Source organism: Sebastes umbrosus, chromosome 6 (genome assembly GCF_015220745.1).
Source record: "Sebastes umbrosus isolate fSebUmb1 chromosome 6, fSebUmb1.pri, whole genome shotgun sequence".
Taxonomy (NCBI): Eukaryota; Metazoa; Chordata; class Actinopteri; order Perciformes; family Sebastidae; genus Sebastes; species Sebastes umbrosus.
The window spans coordinates 11,661,038-11,680,782 of record NC_051274.1 but is presented as its reverse complement, the minus strand read 5'-3'; the positions used below and the strand labels follow the sequence as shown (position 1 = coordinate 11,680,782).

The 19,745-nt window shown below is 39.8% G+C and overlaps 4 pseudogenes; all 4 read left to right on the top strand.

The window, feature by feature from the left end:
- The first annotated feature begins 1,464 nt into the window (after window positions 1-1,464).
- LOC119489352 lies at window positions 1,465-2,622 on the top strand (annotated as a pseudogene).
- A 3,732-nt stretch (window positions 2,623-6,354) lies between these two features.
- On the top strand, window positions 6,355-8,178 carry LOC119490609 (annotated as a pseudogene).
- Window positions 8,179-12,782: 4,604 nt separating this feature from the next.
- On the top strand, window positions 12,783-14,273 carry LOC119490608 (annotated as a pseudogene).
- A 3,177-nt stretch (window positions 14,274-17,450) lies between these two features.
- LOC119490607 lies at window positions 17,451-18,668 on the top strand (annotated as a pseudogene).
- Window positions 18,669-19,745: the final 1,077 nt, after the last annotated feature.

Genomic DNA, 19,745 nt, shown 5'->3' with positions numbered 1-19,745 from the left:
ACAAGGCAGGTAAAGTTGTTTTGCTAGCAGAGGTCTGTATGGGTCACAATAATGCCAACAAACCAGAAACATGCTGCCCTGATCATCTGGCCGTACTGTTCGCGGAAATGTCTAAAAAAGAGGCGCCGCCGTATATGAACTTGCAGGTGGCAAGGTAGGCGTGGACAGTATGGCTCGACCATTTTGCAAGAGAATTGGAGGTAGTTAGCTATGTTTTACCACCTATTGTACACTGTTATCTTGACAGCTACGCTCTGATTACTGTAAAAAAAAAAAGTAGAAAAAAAGTACTAACGTTGGGGAATCGGCTTGTGGCTCTGCTTCAACTGTGCGAGAGCCTATGGTCGGGCCGACCAAAATTGTTGACATGTCAGAAATTCATCCGACTGTCCGACGGCCGGTCGGGAGGAGTTAATCGGTCCTCGGTTTCCCCCTCCCCGTACACTGCGCGGCACAGCGACGCCCGACAAAGCTGAAATTCGGTCCAACTCTAAAATGAGTCTGTGTGGCTCAAAATTCGGGCCAGAAACGGGCCTAAATCGTATAGTGTATGCCCAGCTTTACAGTTTTCATCCATGTCCTGTCCAAAATGTCATCACTTCATCATTTATCCTGTTAGACATTTGTGGAAATTGTCATAAGTAGCATATTAATTCTTGAATTATGGCTAAAAACACAGTGACCTTGACATTGACCTTTGATCACCAAATCTAATCAGTTTATCCTTGATTCCAATTGGACATTTGTGCCAAAATTCCCTCCAGGTGTTCTTGAAATATCGCGTTCCACGAGAACGGCATAAAGAGGCATAAAATATCCTCTTCTTTATCTTGAAGGAATCTATTTGAATAATGAGAAGCTGGCTACTTCTTGGAGCTGCCCCTTGACACAGAAATATGTAGGGATAATGTACAGTGAGCCAGCCATTGTTGTGAAATAAACCCTGAAGCGTTTTTAACACAAAATGGTCCGCGAGAGTCCGACACCACAACTGCGCCCATAGCAACGTTATGTTATACATAGCAACAGTGTGCTATAAAGAAATAGCAGACCATAAAACGCCTTGATTGACCAATCAGAATTAAGTATTCAACAAAGCCGTGTAATATAATAATTCTAACATAAATGTTGTTAAACTCTCATTTAGAAATGAAGCGTAGGTTACTTGAGCTCAACATTCAGTTTCAACTTCTCATAAGGTTTTGTCAGAGGTGTCAGAAAAAGAAAGAAATTCTATAAGTGCGACCACACAATCACATATAAACCTGTAATTGTAGGCTAAGTTGTTACTTTGGCTCATCATTGATTCACTTTAGACGACTTTAATTTTCTATTTAAAAAATCAGACAAACCAGCCAACCCATGTCATTTCCTGGATACTGGCAGGTGCAGAAACTTACATGTGGTGTGTGAAAGAGGAAGTCTTGTCTGCACCACCCATGCTGTGATTCTGGTACTATCTATTCTATCTCACACTCACAGAGAGAAGGACCTATACTAACTGCTTTCCAGAAGACAATGAACAACACAATTTGTCAACAAATCAGCTCTGACTTTTCAAGCAGATTTCTGCCTTTTTACCTCTCATAAGCCAGATCAACCACGGAGGAAAACAGTTGTACTAACTTCTTTCCAGAAGACAGAATGAATAACTCCTCTTGTCCTCGTCTTGACTTTGGCTTTGCAGGCAGATTTCTGCCTTCTGTTTTCATCTTAGTCTTCATCATTGGTGTGGTAGCTAATGGATGGGGACTGAAGTCTTTGCTGCACAACTGGAAGAAACTGGGTAACGTCAATGTGTTCATTCTCAACCTTGGACTAACGGATATTCTGTATCTGCTCACACTCCCATTTTTGATGGTGTACCACTTTAAGGAGAGTAATGGATCTTTGGAGATACGTTCTGCAAGATAACAAGATTCTGCTTCAACCTGAATTTATATGGCAGCATCGGGTTCCTGACTTGTATAAGTGTGTACAGGTACCTGGCTATTGTCCATCCAATGAGAGTGATGGGAAGAATAACTGTCACTCACTCTGTGGGGATCTCAGTCATGGTTTGGCTGTTGGTGAGCGTTCAAAGTCTTCCAGACATGTTCTACAGCAAAACATCTGGAAACAACACTGAGAAATGTCATGATACCACTAGTAACGTCTATGTTGAGGATTACCTGAAATACAGCCTTGGATGGACACTCACTGGGTTTTGTATCCCATTCCTCATCACACTGGGCTGCTAGTGGACATGTGATTGTCGTTCTCTGCCGCACAAATACCACCGACAAGGTACTGAAACAGAGAAGCTTGAAGTTGTTGCTCATCTTGATTCTTCTCTTCTCTGTTTGCTACATCCCCTATCATGTACTGAAGAACCTCAGCCTCTGGTCAAGAGTTTTGTCCAAACAGAAGATATGCCGTGAATGGTTCAATGGAGTCTACATTGCTAAACAGATAAGTCGTGGCCTTGTGTGTCTGAACAGTGCTCTCAACCCTCTGGTTTACCTCCATGTAAGTGAAGATATTCCTGCTCGGCTCAGACGACTACTCCAGCGAGCTCGTCGGATGTTCAGCCATCCGCTTCCAACAAACTCTAGTAGTGTGGCCATGGCTCAGATCACATAATGAAGGTGTAACACAAGAAAAATAGTAACATGTTAAATATTATACTGCATATATTAATTGCCCGTCAAGCTGTTTTATGGCTGCCTATCGCCCCTAGTTAAATTCCCCTGGTGTAAATTGTCTGATATGCGAGTGAAATTAAACAATTGTATTCCACCATCTGCCACTGTTACACATTTATTGTACCGGTTCAAGGTTTTATCTATGTGAATGTCATATTACGGTTAACAAGCTCAAAAAAGCTCAGATTAAAAAAGAAAATGCACTTAAACTATTCTGAAAATGTCACTGCTCACTTTCAGAAAGGTTTGCTGAGAGAGCATGACGACATATTGTGGTTACGGTGGGGAGGCTCCGTGCTATGTATGATATCTTTAGATCGAAACAGGAAGTTCATAGTGCGAAGGTGTAAAAATAAAGAGGATGCAAAATTGTATGAGCTTCACCGACTGCAACACCCCTGTATCAACTGCACATCAAAGGGATGCACAGGAAGACCATAAAAGAATAACGGCAGATTAATGTATATTGGTACTGGTACTGCATATATACAGTATATATATATAACTACTATAATGCACAATGTGCGTTCAAAAGACAACAAGTCATTAGAGATGTTAACAAACTATGTCAGCATAGTATAGCATAAGAATCCTCCAACTTCAGTGATTTTACTGTGTGGAAATAGTAATAATTTTGATTAAGCATGGATTGAGGAAAACAGTATTAGACAACACATTAAATGATGGTGATTACAAATCAGAAAAATATAAGATACCATAAACATTCTGTAGGTACCCACGAGTCTTACAGACATGCCCACATTATGATAATCACATGCAATTTTGGGGCATGGGCAATTTTTTTGTTTTTTGAATGCAGTATAAATGTGTTATTTTTGCTTATTCTAAAATGCATACTGGGGTCCCTCAACAGTCTTAGATAAATTGGGTATGACTGGAAAGCTGAGACTCTTGTGGATCCAATGATTCCAATTGTATTCATGTATGTTGATTTTAGTCCCCATAGTAACCATTTCCTTGTGCTGAGACCATTTCTTGAAACTTGACCTCACTGTATAAAATGACCTATGGTGACCTCTAGGATAATCACAGCCTCATGAAACTTTACAGCCACAAACTAGAGACCATGAGCATTCAGATTGACAATAAGGGGGTTTCTGAGCAGTTTCCATAACAGAAGTGCTCACCATTAAATTGCCGGAAAATGCAATTCTTGCAGAAATCAAAAGTTGTTAAATGTTTTTTGATACCAAATCACAGCATGAGGCCTTTTCACACCGGGCACGAAACGAAAAAATAAAACAAAAATATGGAATATTCGTTAACGATTTCTCTCATTCAAACCTTTCACACCAAGGCCGACACGAATAATTGTGTTCAGTGCATTCCACCGAAAATGCAAGTTTCACACCATCACATCGTCAACCTTCGATTCATCATTGTCATCATTGCTTTTACTATAATAAACCCACACTCACCTCTACACACTGAGATGGGCTTGTAGTGTGCCATACTGTAATAGAAAAGTTACAATGTGGTCGCATTTCCTATGGGTGGCACCAAATAAGCATGTCATCATAATGAGTGGTCAATGCTGATCCTCATTGCATTGGTTTTGACCATTCATCATGACTGGACTAACATAGTCTAAATGTGTTATCATATACAGTATATGTGAGTTATTGTGTGATACATGGCCTTTATTACAGTACAAGGCTTTATGGTCAGTTTGTATGTATGGTCAGCTGTAATACTTCTGGGGATCGGTGGATTTCTTAAGGAAAGGCAGTGAGCTCATATACTTCTATTACGGATAATAATAATAATAATAATAATAATAATAATAATAATAGGCCTAATTAAAGTTCAGCTAGTGCTTGTCCTATAAGGTCAGGCTTTAATAGTATACCTTTCACAACAACCACCTGTAATTTCTGAAACTTATAATCCAATGCACTTGGAAATGATGGTTCTCCATTCGTTACCCTGACACGAATTACGTTTACCCCTCGTTTGTCAACTACTCACCATCACAAGCAAGTTAAACTGCTATACTTCCCCAGAGTTTTCTTTATGTTCATTTTCTTGACAATCTTGTCTTTGTTTAGTTAAAGAGGACACTATTTGTGAGACCAAATTGGATCAGTCGATCAATATCCATAATGTTTTTGTGGCGGTATGAACACGACATTGATTCCGAGAAAATCTATTGATTGCTTAAAGGGACTATTTGTCCTCTTTCAGAAAATGCTTGTTAACAGCAACACCTGTGGCCGTTACGTCAACGAAAGTTCCAGAGCGTCCGCTGCTCGCGCTTGCTCGCGCTTGCTTCACTCTAAATAGACCTGAACAAGCATCGCTCAAACAGTGAGGCGGACCGCACGTCAGCTAAAAACACATATTACTCTATATTTCACCTGCTTGGCGTAATGTTAGCTGACCAGACGAAGGTCTCTCCGTGAATCACTGCTGATTCTAGTGTTGGCTTTTCCTGCTTCAACCCCGGCTAAGGCAGCGGGGCTCTGCAGCGAGTAACGTTATCGCCTCCCGACCGCAGCCAGAGAGAGCAGGGAAGACACCGGCACCCGGTCAGAGACAATACCGTTTCTCTCTGCGGATCCCCGTCACTTCACAAGACACGGGAAACCTCTGTTTGGTCTGGAGGAGCTGCAGCAGTTATTTCTGCACAAACGTCCACTGTACATTCACTAGATATTTCTCAGAGCTAAACTAACTCTTCTGCAGTGTGGAGTGAGCGCGCGTTCACGTCTAGAGGTGGAGCTGAGACAGGGAGAACGCGCGCGGGTGTGTGAGTTAAGACAGACAGAGTAGCAGTGACGCCGGCCATGCGTTCGCATATGCGCGCTCGCATATATATGCGTGCTCGCATATATAGGCGTGCTCATGTGTCCCGACCTGGTACATTTATACGCTTAAAAACGTTACAAACAGTCCCTTTAAAACAAAAGTCATTATTTTATTGGTTTGGCTTGTTTTTATCGGCAACCAAATTCGAAGAAATCGGACACAGCTGCGGAAAAAAAAGTACTGCGAAATAGAAAAGCTAGCAAATGGGTAATATAATGCAGGAAAATACAAAGGCATAATGGACTATAAATTATAAAATAAATAAAATTACGAATAAAACAATATACAAACTAAAAATACAATATATTAACTTATTATGCACCGAAAAATTAACTTCCATGGCCCCTGCCATTTCTGACAACTTCAAAAAACACGTCACATCTCTTAAACTCTGAGCTTTCAGAAACGTTCCACTTACGAGGTTGTGAATACCACAAGAGGGGGGCGTTTGGGAGCTATGTTCCTGTTCATGAAGGGGCATTTTACATCATAAGATAAAAATATGTTTACATGCATCCTGTGTGTCATTTAATCATTGGATCAACCCTTTCTTCAGAATTCACATTTAACTTTTCTATTTAATCATGAATTATGAACTATGTGGCGTCATACAACCACATTCAACTTCAAGATACCATTTTGTCATTGCATCTACCCACCTTGGTAGATGACATGCATTTCCTGTTTATCTTGCAATGATAAGTTTCTAAGAATAATATTCCACAGGAAGCACCCTTTAAAGACAAATTGCCTCAGCTACTTCAACCATTCTCTGCGCCATAGCATACTTCGCTTTACAATATTTACTGCTTTTACGGAGGAGACAGAATGAATAAACTCCTCTTGTCCTCGTATCAACTTTCACTTTGCAGGCAGATTTCTCCCTGCTGTTTACATCTTAGTCTTCATCATCGGTCTGGTAGTTAATGGATGGGGATTGAAGTCTTTGCTGCACACTGAGAAGCTAAAGATCATCAATGTTTTGTTTCTCAACCTTGGACTAGCAGATATTCTGTATCTGCTCACGCTCCCATTTTTGATGGTGTACTACTTTAAGGGGGGTAAATGGATCTTTGGAGATTACATTCTGCAAGATAACAAGATTCTGCTTCAATCTGAATTTATATGGCAGCATTCGGGTTTCCTGACTTGTATAAGTGTGTACAGGTAACTGGCTATTGTCCATCCAGTGAGAATGATGGGAAGATTAACTCTGACTCACTCTGTGGGGATCTCAGTCATGGTTTGGCTGTTGGTGAACATTCAAAATCTTCCAGACATGTTCTACAGCAAAACATCTGGAAACAAAACTGGAAAATGTTATGATACCACCAGTTCCATCTATGTTTGAGGATTACCTGAAATACAGCCTTGGATGGACACTCACTGGGTTTTGTATCCCAATTCCTCATCCACACTGGGCTGCTATGGACATGTGATTGTCGTTCTCTGCCGCACAAATACCACCGACAAGGTACTGAAACGGAGAAGCCTTGAAGTTGTTGCTCATCTTGATCCTTCTCTTCTCTGTTTGCTACATCCCCTATCATGTACTGAAGACCATCAACCTCTGGCAAGAGTTTTGTCTAAACAGAAGATGTGCCGTGAATGTCCAATGGAGTCTACATGGCTCATCAGATAAGTCGTGGCCTTGTGTGTCTGAACAGTGCTCTCAACCCTCTGGTTTACCTCCATGGAAGTGAAGATATTCCTGCTCAGCTTAGACGACTACTCCAGCGAGCTCGTCGGATGTTCATCCATCCGCCTCCAACAAACTCTAGTAGTGTGGCCATGGCTCAGATCACATATGAAGGTGTACACAAAAAAAATAGTAACATGTTAAACATTATACTGTATATGTTAATTGCCACATCTATATTAAGTGAATATTCATTCTATTAGAGGGAAGGGAAGAATCACTTATGAAAGGTAATGATAAGAATTGTAAATATAACTTGTATTATCATGTTAATTGTTTTATATAAATGGGTTATTAATTTTATGCTCTGTTAAGTAAATTAAGTACAGTTTGAATTATTTCACTTCCAGTTACTTATTGAGGGGGCATTATAATGCTGTGTGGTCATGGAGTTAAGATGGGACTAAACTCAATCAAAAGAAGCGAATTAGGAGGGGGGCAGAAATTATTGCTGTGATAGATTGTTGGTATATGATGAATTCAAATGTTATTGCATGTTAAGGAAAAGGATTTAATCCAATCGGTTCAACATGTAGCATATACTCTAAGCTTTGATTTAGTAGACAGAAATACAGGTATATAAGCAAATAAATAGAGATGAATAATCACTCAAATGTTTTAAAGTATTAGCTTTTCACTGTGAATTTAAAACAAGAGACTGATAAAACCATAGGCAGTTAGATAAATGTTTACTATTGTTTAATAAAGTTCAAAATACGTATAGTTTTGTTCGCTTTGCCACATAAAAAGCAATATGGTTATCTCCGTCTTCGGTATATTATTTTGTCATGGTTGATGCTTTTTCTTATCTATGAATATTTTTAATAAACACACAATATTATTACTGACTTATTTTTTCCAATATGTCTAAACCTACAAATATGAAAGCAATTCACTGACTTAATTCACTCCCCTGTCCTGTTAGTGTCAGTTCAGTGCACCTGCAGAGCAGCCACTCCACAGTAACTCATATATCATCCTACATTCATTTTTTCATATTTTTGCTCACCCAAAAACTACACATGATTAACTTTCTGCTTGCACAACCCTCCCAAAGAAATACGATGCTCACTGCCACACACATCTCTTTCACTTTTGTGCTCATAAACGTGATAAACTTCATTATATAGGTTAGTTAAAAACCTTGACTTTGACACCACCCTCTGGCCAATTGTTACACCTAACTTCACCACAAACTGCTAAGCATCAAAACAAAACTTGGGACTTTGACTTTTTATATATATAACAATGTGTTTTTTGTTTTATAATGAGCATTACTATGGAGGGCAGAACCTGCCAAAATCAAAATAAATAAATAGATAAAGGACTCCTTAAATAAATAAATAAATATGTCATTAAATTCAGCAAAAAGAATTATAAAAAATATAACGCCAAATTAGTTAAAGTCATTAATTAATGTTAGAATGTTACATAAATTTATATTTCTGTTTAAATTTGCTTCTTTATTTATTTATCTTTCAGTCAATAGATATAGATTACAGATACAGATAGAGTAGATTTGTTAATGAGATAAAAGCATGGTTGACTTTCTCCAAATCTTTAGACTGAAGTTTGGGGTCTGATTCGTGCAATGTTCCTTAGTTGAAAAAAGCAGGACTGAACTAGTCATATGAAGTGTAATGGCAATTTTCATATTTGCGGTTTAACACTGTACCTTTAGATAATCTCAGGCCTCACATGTTCAACTTCGTTCACCATAGCGACAGTGACCTGACATTTTAGTTCTCTGTAACTGCAAAACAACCAGATTGCTGAAATACTTGTTATGTCTTGTGATGCTCTGTTGTCTGCTGTGTGCTGACGCATTTGATACACTTTCTATCCTTCTCTTCCTTTCTTCTTGCACTTATCTTCCTGGTATGCTTTAATGTATAAATACTGACTACTCTTTGTATTCGGGGCTCACTTGCCACAGTCCACAACAGGTGGCTGTGCTCGTGAGTCCATCTGCAGATGCTTTAGTTATAATGTATGCCTTTTTATTAAATTCACTGAAAGACAAGTTGTTACGTTGGTTGTGTCTTGTTTAACAGAAACTGCCACCACAAAGGTCAGAATGTAGGAATTAATCCCATGATTCTTTTTACACTGGGTTAATATTTTTGGGCATGAGACCAATTACATTTGAATAATTCTGCATTGCCGCATCTGGACCCTAGAAAAATTATTTCTTGTAATTCAAATAGTTTTTTTTTCACCTAAAAGACCTAAACTATGAACTGACGCAGTTGGCCATGAAGTTGATTGGTCAGAAAGATAGTTTTAAAGACATATTTACACTCGATAACATAATGTCTTAAACAACAATTTCAATGATTTAGAAATATGTTTGTTTGATAGAAATTTATGCACAGAATGACTCCAACCTTGTGTTGACAGATATTGTTTTCTGACGTGAGCAATGCATCTTTTATCAGTTTTTGTGTTGTAGTCACGTGACATTGCACTTATTTCTTAATTTTTTTGTTTTGTTGTAAATAATTCTGGACAGATGAAACATGTCTCAATATTTACATTTGTACTCTCAATGATTTTTGTGTTTTTGATGTATATTTTTTCCCATTATAGTATTCACAGATTTATATACCGGTTAGTTATGTTGTAGATACTGTAGCTTTTCACGACGTTTCAATTTCATCATTCATGAACTACTATTGTGCAGTACAGTTCTGCTTATTTGCTGATAAGCTGTTAAAAACTTCCACACATGTAATACACCAGCAGCAGGAAAAGTCAATTTTTGGTATTTCATGTGAAAAATGAAGCCAAATTAATGACTAATGTACGGTCCGATCGTCAGTCACCTATACGTGTAAAATAGAAAAAAAACACATCTCCTGCGGGCCGTTCTCTATCGTATCGAGACTATCTCTCCAGCTTACATATTCCATATGTATGGGGAATGGGGATACTTTTTAAGACACACCGGCACTGCCGGCCACGCCCAGACGCGAGTCTATAAAGCGCATGCGCTGGCGGGGATCATTGCCATTTTGATCTCCACTTTGGTGCAGAGCGTGTGATACAGAGAAAAAAAACTTAACTCAAACCAGAATATCAGGGTTACAGCATCGAGTCCACTTACCTGGTGTAAGGAGCGGGCGTCTGTCTCTGGCAGCCTCCCCGGACTGCTGTTGTCCCTGTCTGGTTACCGTGTCTCCGGTGTGCTGCGTGGCGAGTTACCGGTGCTTCCAGGACGTATTGCGAAAGTCGCTAACACGTCCAGAGGCAGTTTGTCAGCTGTGCCGGCTACAGCGGCGAATGTTGACCGGTGTGTGAATAGAAAGGAAGAAAGGAGAACCGGTCTCCGGTGTGCTGTGTGGCGGCTAATCCGGATGACCGAGGTACCGGGGCTTCCAGGACGTATTGCAGTTTGTCAGCTGTGCCGTTAAATCGGCTACAGCGGCGAACGTTCACTGGTGTATGTGTGTGTGTTCCTGCCCTGCTCCGGCGGGTACGGAACACGTAGTCTGCGGCTACAAAATGTAGTCGCAGCGGGCGTCCCCGTGCCGGCACCTGAGTCCCGGGAGGAAAGAGACGCTGCTGGCAGTAGCAGCCGGCATTAAAAAAAAAAAGAAAAAAAGATGTAAACAATCTCATGTGCTGCTTCCGGGTCAACGCATCACAGAACTGGCTACCTGGAGACATCACTTCCTGGGTATTAGAGAGTTGTTTAATTTCTGGGGAAAATAAAATAAAATAAAGACAAAGAGTGCGAAAGAGAGGCACTCTTTGGATTTAAAAAAAAAAAAAAATGAACAAAAAGAAAAAAAATTGTTTTCCTTTGTCCAGTCAGTATGGCAGACACTGCAGGCCATTCCTGTTTAAAATGGTTATAGTGTTAAATTGCCAATGGAGGATGGGCATGACAGGTGTGTTTCATGCTGGGGATATGACCATGCATTGAGGGCTAAAAATGACCCAGCGTCAGGTGTGGATTGTTTTATCATGCCTCTTCGCACAAGGGAAGCCAGACTTCACCTTTTTAGAGGGAAGAGCCCTCGCTCCCCTTCCTGCGGGCGTTCTGTTGACAGTTGTCAATAAAGATTTGTTTGAAAGCTACAAGGCAGGTAAAGTTTGTTTGCTAGCAGAGGTCTGTATGGGTCACAATAATGCCAACAAAGCAGAAACATGCTGTCCTGATCATCTGTGCCGTCCTGTTCGCGGAAATGTCTAAAAAGAGGCGCCGCCGTATATGAACTTGCAGGTGGCAAGGTAGACGTGGACAGTATGGCTTGACCATTTTGCAGAGAGAATTGGAGGTAAGTAAGCTATGTTTTACCATCTATTGTACACTGTTATCTTGATAGCTACGCTCTGATTACTGTAAAAAAAAAAGTAGAAAAAAGTACTAACGTTGGGGAATCGGCTTGTGGCTCTGCTTCAACTGTGCGAGAGCCTATGGTCGGCCGACCAAAATTTTTGACATGTCAGAAATTCATCCGACTGTCCGACGGCCGGTCGGGAGGAGTTAATCGGTCCTCGGTTCCCCCTCCCCGTACACTGCGCGGCACACGACGCCCGACAAAGCTGAAATTCGGTCCAACTCTAAAATGAGTCGTGTGGCTCAAAATTCGGGCCAGAAACGGGCTAAAATCGTATAGTGTATGCCCAGCTTTACAGTTTTCATCCATGTCTGTCCAAAATGTCATCACTTCATCATTTTATCCTGTTAGACATTTGTGTGAAATTGTTATAATTAGCATATTAATTCTTGAATTATGGCTAAAAACACAGTGACCTTGACATTTGACCTTTGATCACCCAAATCTAATCAGTTTATCCTTGATTCCAAGTGGACATTTGTGCCAAAATTCCCTCCAGGTGTTCTTGAAATATCGCGTTCACGAGAACGGCATAAAGAGGCATAAAATCCTCTTTTTTATCTTGAAGGAATCTATCTGAATAATGAGAAGCTGGCTACTTCTTGGAGCTGCCCCTTGACACAGAAATATGTAAGGGATAATGTACAGTGAGCCAGCCATTGTTGTGAAATAAACCCTGAAGCGTTTTTAACACAAAAATGGTCCGCGAGAGTCCAACACCACAACTGCGCCCATAGCAACGTTATGTTATACATAGCAACAGTGTGCTATAAAGAAATAGCAGACCATAAAACGCCTTGATTGACCAATCAGAATTAAGTATTCAACAAAGCCGTGTAATATAATAATTCTAACATAAATGTTGTTAAACTCTCATTTTAGAAATGAAGCGTAGGTTACTTGAGCTCAACATTCAGTTTCAACTTCTCATAAGGTTTTGTCAGAGGTGTCAGAAAAAGAAAGAAATTCTATACGTGAGGCCACACAATCACATATAAACCTGTAATTGTAGGCTAAGTTGTTACTTTGGTTCATCATGGATTCACTTTAGACGACTTTAATTTTCTATTTAAAAAAAATCAGACAAACCAGCCAACCCATGTCATTTCCTGGATACTGGCAGGTGCAGAAACTTACATGTGGTGTGTGAAAGAGGAAGTCTTGTCTGCACCACCCATGCTGTGATTCTGGTACTATCTATTCTATCTCACACTCACAGAGAGAAGGACCTATACTAACTGCTTTCCAGAAGACAATGAACAACACATTTTGTCAAAAAATCAGCTTTGACTTTTCAAGCAGATTTCTGCCTTTTTACCTCTCATAAGCCAGATCAACCACGGAGGAAAACAGTTGTACTAACTTCTTTCCAGAAGACAGAATGAATAACTCCTCTTGTCCTCGTCTTGACTTTGGCTTTGCAGGCAGATTTCTGCCTTCTGTTTTCATCTTAGTCTTCATCATTGGTGTGGTAGCTAATGGATGGGGACTGAAGTCTTTGCTGCACAACTGGAAGAAACTGGGTAACGTCAATGTGTTCATTCTCAACCTTGGACTAACGGATATTCTGTATCTGCTCACACTCCCATTTTTGATGGTGTACCACTTTAAGGAGAGTAAATGGATCTTTGGAGATACGTTCTGCAAGATAACAAGATTCTGCTTCAACCTGAATTTATATGGCAGCATCGGGTTCCTGACTTGTATAAGTGTGTACAGGTACCTGGCTATTGTCCATCCAATGAGAGTGATGGGAAGAATAACTGTCACTCACTCTGTGGGGATCTCAGTCATGGTTTGGCTGTTGGTGAGCGTTCAAAGTCTTCCAGACATGTTCTACAGCAAAACATCTGGAAACAACACTGAGAAATTCATGATACCCACTAGTAACATGTCTATGTTGAGGATTAACTGAAATACAGCCTTGGATGGAACCTCACTGGGTTTTGGTAATCCCATTCCTCATCACACCTGGGCTTGACCCCCCCCTTACCACTGCTATGGAACATGTGATTTGTCGTTTTCTCTGCCGACAAATACCACCGACAAGGTACTGAAACAGAGAAGCTTGAAGTTGTTGCTCATCTTGATTCTTCTCTTCTCTGTTTGCTACATCCCCTATCATGTACTGAAGAACCTCAGCCTCTGGTCAAGATGTTTTGTCAAAACAGAAGATATGCCTGTGAATGGTTCAATGGAGTCTACATTGCTAAACAGATTAAAGTCGTGGCCTGTGTGTCTGAACAGTGCTCTCAAACCCCTCTGGTTTACCTCCATGTAAGTGAAGATATTCCTGCTCGGCTCAGACGACTACTCCAGCGAGCTCGTCGGATGTTCAGCCATCCGCTTCCAACAAACTCTAGTAGTGTGGCCATGGCTCAGTCACATAATGAAGGTGTAACACAAGAAAATAGTAACATGTTAAACATTATACTGTATATATTATTGCCCGTCAAGCTGTTTTATGGCTGCCTATCGCCCCCTAGTTAAAGTCCCCTGGTGTAAATTGTCTGATATGCGAGTGAAATTAAACAATTGTATTCCACCATCTGCCACTGTTACACATTTATTGTACCGGCTCAAGGTTTTATCTATGTGAATGTCATATTACGGTTAAACAAGCTCAAAAAAGCTCAGATTAAAAAAGAAAATGCACTTAAACTATTCTGAAAATGTCACTGCTCACTTTCAGAAAGGTTTGCTGAGAGAGCATGACGACATATTGTGGTTACGGTGGGGAGGCTCCGTGCTATGTATGATATCTTTGGATCGAAACAGGAAGTTCATAGTGCGAAGGTGTAAAAATAAAGAGGATGCAAATTGTATGAGCTTCACCGACTGCAACACCCCTGTATCAACTGCACATCAAAGGGATGCACAGGAAGACCATAAAAGAATAACGGCAGATTAATGGTATATTGGTACTGGTACTGCATATTATACAGTATATATATATAACTACCTATAATGCACAATGTGCGTTCAAAAGACAACAAGTCATTAGAGATGTTAACAACTATGTCAGCATAGTATAGCATAAGAATCCTCCAACTTCAGTGATTTTTACTGTGTGGAAATAGTAATAATTTTGATTAAGCATGGGTTGAGGAAAACAGTATTAGACAACACATTAAATGATGGTGATTACAAATCAGAAAAAATATAAGATACCATAAACATTCTGTAGGTACCCACGAGTCTTACAGACATGCCCACATTATGATAATCACATGCAATTTTGGGGCATGGGCAATTTTTTTGTTTTTTTGAATGCAGTATAAATGTGTTATTTTGCTTATTCTAAAATGCATACTTGGGGTCCCTCAACAGTCTTAGATAAATTGGGTATGACTGGAAAGCTGAGACTCTTGTGGATCCAATGATTCCAATTGTATTCATGTATGTTGATTTTAGTCCCCATAGTAACCATTTCCTTGTGCTGAGACCATTTCTTGAACTTGACCTCACTGTATAAAAAGACCTATGGTGACCTCTAGGATAATCACAGCTCATTGAAACTTTACAGCCACAAACTAGAGACCTAGAGCATTCAGATTGACAATAAGGGGGTTTCTGAGCAGTTTCCATACAGAAGTGCTCACCATTAAATTGCCGGAAAATGCAATTCTTGCAGAAATCAAAAGTTGTTAAATGTTTTTGATACCAAATCACAGCATGAGGCCTTTTCACACCGGGCACGAAACGAAAAAATAAAACAAAAATATGGAATATTCGTTAACGATTTTCTCATTCAAACCTTTCACACCAAGGCCGACACGAATAATTGTGTTCAGTGCATTCCACCGAAAATGTAAGTTTCACACCATCACATCGTCAACCTTCGATTCATCATTGTCATCATTGCTTTTACTATAATAAACCCACACTCACCTCTACACACTGGAGATGGGCTTGTAGTGTGCCATACTGTATAGAAAAGTTACAATGTGGTCGCATTTCCTATGGGTGGCACCAAATAAGCATGTCATCATAACGAGTGTCAATGCTGATCCTCATTGCATTGGTTTTGACCATTCATCATGACTGGACTAAACATAGTCTAAATGTGTTATCATATACAGTATATGTGATTATTGTGTGATACATGGCCTTTATTACAGTACAAGGCTTTATGGTCAGTTGTATGGTATGGTCAGCTGTAATACTTCTGGGGATCGGTGGATTTCTTAAGGAAAGGCAGTGAGCTCATATACCTTTATTGCTGATAATAATAATAATAATAATAATAATAATAATAATAATAGGCCTAATTAAAGTTCAGCTATTGCTTGTCCTATAAGGTCAGGCTTTACAGTATACCTTTCACAACAACCACATATAATTTCTGAAACTTATAATCCAATGCACTTGGAAATGAATGGTTCTCCATTCGTTACCCTGACAACGAATACGTTTACCCCTCGTTTGTCAACTACTCACCATCACAAGCAAGTTAAACTGCTATACTTCCCCAGATGTTTTCTTTATGTTCATTTTCTTGACAATCTTGTCTTTGTTAGTTAAAGAGGACACTATTTGTGAGACCAAATGATCAGTCGATCAATATCCATAATGTTTTGTGGCGGTATGAACACGACATTGATTTCCGAGAAAATCTATTGATTGCTTAAAGGGACTATTTGTCTCTTTCAGAAATGCTTGTTAACAGCAACACCTGTGGCCGTTAAGTCAACGAAAGTCAGCGTCGGCTCGCGCTTGCTCGCGCTTGCTCGCGCTTGCTCACTCTAAATAGACATGAACAAGCATCGCTCAAAAACAGTGAGGCGACGCACGTCAGCTAAAAACACAATATTACTCTATATTTCACCTGCTTGGCAGTAATGTTAGCTGACCAGACGAAGGTCTCTCCGTGAATCACTGCTGATTCTAGTGTTGGCTTTTCCTGCTTCAACCCCGGCTAAGGCAGCGGGGCTCTGCAGCGAGTAACGTTATCGCCTCCCGACCGCAGCCGGAGAGAGCAGGGAAGACACCGGCACCCGGTCAGAGACAATACCGTTTCTCTCTGCGGATCCCCGTCACTTCACAAGACACGGGAAACCTCTGTTGGTCTGGAGGAGCTGCAGCAGTTATTTCTGCACAAACGTCCACTGTACATTCACTAGATAATTCTCAGAGCTAAACTAACTCTTCTGCAGTGTCGATTGAGCGCGCGTTCACGTCTAGAGGTGGAGCGAGACAGCGAGAACGCGCGCGGTGTGTGAGTTAAGACAGACAGAGTAGCAGTGACGCCCGGCCACGCGTTCGCATATGCGCGCTCGCATATATATGCGTGCTCGCATATATATGCATGCTCATGTGTCCCGACCTGGTACATTTATACGCTTAAAAGTTACAAACAGTCCCTTTAAACAAAAGTCATTATTTTGTGGTTGGCTTGTTTTTATCGGCAACCAAAATTCGAAGAAATCGACACAGCTGCGGAAAAAAAAGTACTGCGAAATAGAAAAGCTAGCAAATGGGTAATATAATGTAGGAAAATACAAAGGCATAATGACTATAAATTATAAAATAAATAAATTACGAATAAAAACAATATACAACTAAAAATACAATATATTAACTTATTATGCATCGAAAAATTAACTTCCATGGCCCCTGCCATTTCTGACAACTTCAAAAAACACGTCACATCTCTTAAACTCTGAGCTTTCAGAAACGTTCCACTTACGAGGTTGTGAATACCACAAGAGGGGGGCGTTTGGGAGCTATGTTCCTTTTCATAAAGGGGCATTTTACATCATAAGATAAAAATATGTTTACATGCATCCTGTGTGTCATTTAATCATTGGATCAACCCTTCTTCAGAATTCACATTGAACTTTCTATTTAATCATGAATCATGAACTATGTGCGTCATACAACCACATTCAACTTCAAGATACCATTTTATCATTGCATCTACCCGCCTTGGTAGATGACATGCATTTCCTGTTTAATCTTGCAATGATAAGTTAACTAAGAATAATATTCCACAGGAAGCACCCTTTAAAGACAAATTGCCCCAGCTACTTCAACCATTCTCTGCGCCATAGCATACTTGCTTTACAATATTTACTGCTTTTACGGAGGAGACAGAATGAATAAATCCTCTTGTCCTCGTGTCAACTTTGACTTTGCAGGCAGATTTCTCCCTGCTGTTTACATCTTAGTCTCATCATCAGTCTGGTAGTTAATGGATGGGGATTGAAGTCTTTGCTGCACAACTGGAAGAAGCTAAAGATCATCAATGTTTTTGTTCTCAACCTTGGACTAGCAGATATTCTGTATCTGCTCACGCTCCCATTTTTGATGGTGTACCACTTTAAGGAGAGTAAATGGATCTTTGGAGATACATTCTGCAAGATAACAAGATTCTGCTTCAATCTGAATTTATATGGCAGCATCGGGTTCCTGACTTGTATAAGTGTGTACAGGTACCTGGCTATTGTCCATCCAATGAGAGTGATGGGAAGAAATAACTGTCACTCACACTGTGGGGATCTCAGTCATGGTTTGGCTGTTGGTGAGCGTTCAAAGTCTTCCAGACATGTTCTACAGCAAAACATTTGGAAACAACACTGAGAAATGTTACGATACCACCAGTAACGCCTATGTTGAGGATTACCTGAAATACAGCCTTGGATGGACACTCACTGGGTTTTGTATCCCATTCCTCATCACACTGGGCTGCTATGGACATGTGATTGTCGTTCTCTGCTGCACAAATACCACCGACAAGGTACTGAAACAGAGAAGTCTGAAGTTGTTGCTCATCACGATTCTTCTCTTCTCTGTTTGCTACATCCCCTATCATGTACTGAAGACCTCAGCCTCTGTTCAAGAGTTTTGTACAAACAGAAGATATGCCGTGAATGGTCCAATGGAGGTCTACATTGCTAAACAGATAAGTCGTGGCTTGTGTGTCTGAACAGTGCTCTCAACCCTCTGGTTTACCTCCATGGAAGTGAAGATATTCCTGCTCTGCTCAGACGACTACTCCAGCGAGCTCGTCGGATGTTCAGCCATCAACCTCCAACAAACTCTAGTAGTGTGGCCATGGCTCAGATCACATATGAAGGTGTACCACAAGAAAAAATAGTAACATGTTAAACATTATACTGTATATATTAATTGCCACATCTATATTAAGTGTATATTCATTCTATTAGAGGGAAGGAAGAATCACTTATAAAAGGTAATGATAAGAATTATAAATATAACTTGTATCATCATGTTAACTGTTTTATATAAATGGGTTTAATAAGTTTATGCTTTGTTAAGTAAATTAAGTACCGTTTGAATTATTTCACTTCCAGTTACTTATTGAGGGGGCATTATAATGCTGTGTGGTCATGGAGTTAGATGGGACTAAACTCAATCAAAAGAAGCGATTGGAGGTTTGTAAGTGCTGCGATTAGGAGGGGGGCAGAAATTATTGCTGTGATAGATTGTTGGTATATGATGAATTCAAATGTTATTGCATTGTTAAGGAAAAGGATTTAATCCAATTGGTTCAACATGTAGCCTATACTCTAAACTTTGATTTGTAGACAGATATACAGGTATATAAGCAAATAAATAGAGATGAATAATCACTCAAATGTTTTAAAGTATTAGCTTTTCCCTGTGAATTTAAAACAAGAGACTGATAAAACCATAGGCAGTTAGATAAATGTTTACTATTGTTTAATAAAGTTAAAAATATGTATAGTTTGTTCGCTTTGCACATAAAAAGCAATATGGTTATCTCTGTCTTCGGTATATTATTTTGTCATGGTTGATGCTTTTTCTTATCTATGAATATTTTTAATAAACACTCAATATTATTACTGACCTGTTTTTTCCAATATGTCTAAACCTACAAATATGAAAACAATTCACTAACTTAATTCACTCCCCTGTCCTGTTAGTGTCAGTTCAGTGCACCTGCAGAGCAGCCACTCCACAGTAAACTCATATATCATCCTACATTCATTTTTCAGATTTTTGCTCACATGATTGATGATGACTACACATGATTAACTTTCTGCTTGCACAACCCTCCAAAGAAATACGATGCTCACTGCCACACTCGCTCTTTCACTTTTGTGCTCATAACGTGATAAACTTTCTTATATAGGTTAGTTAAAAACCTTGACTTCGACACCACCCTCTGCCAATTGTTACACTAACTTCACCACATCTGCT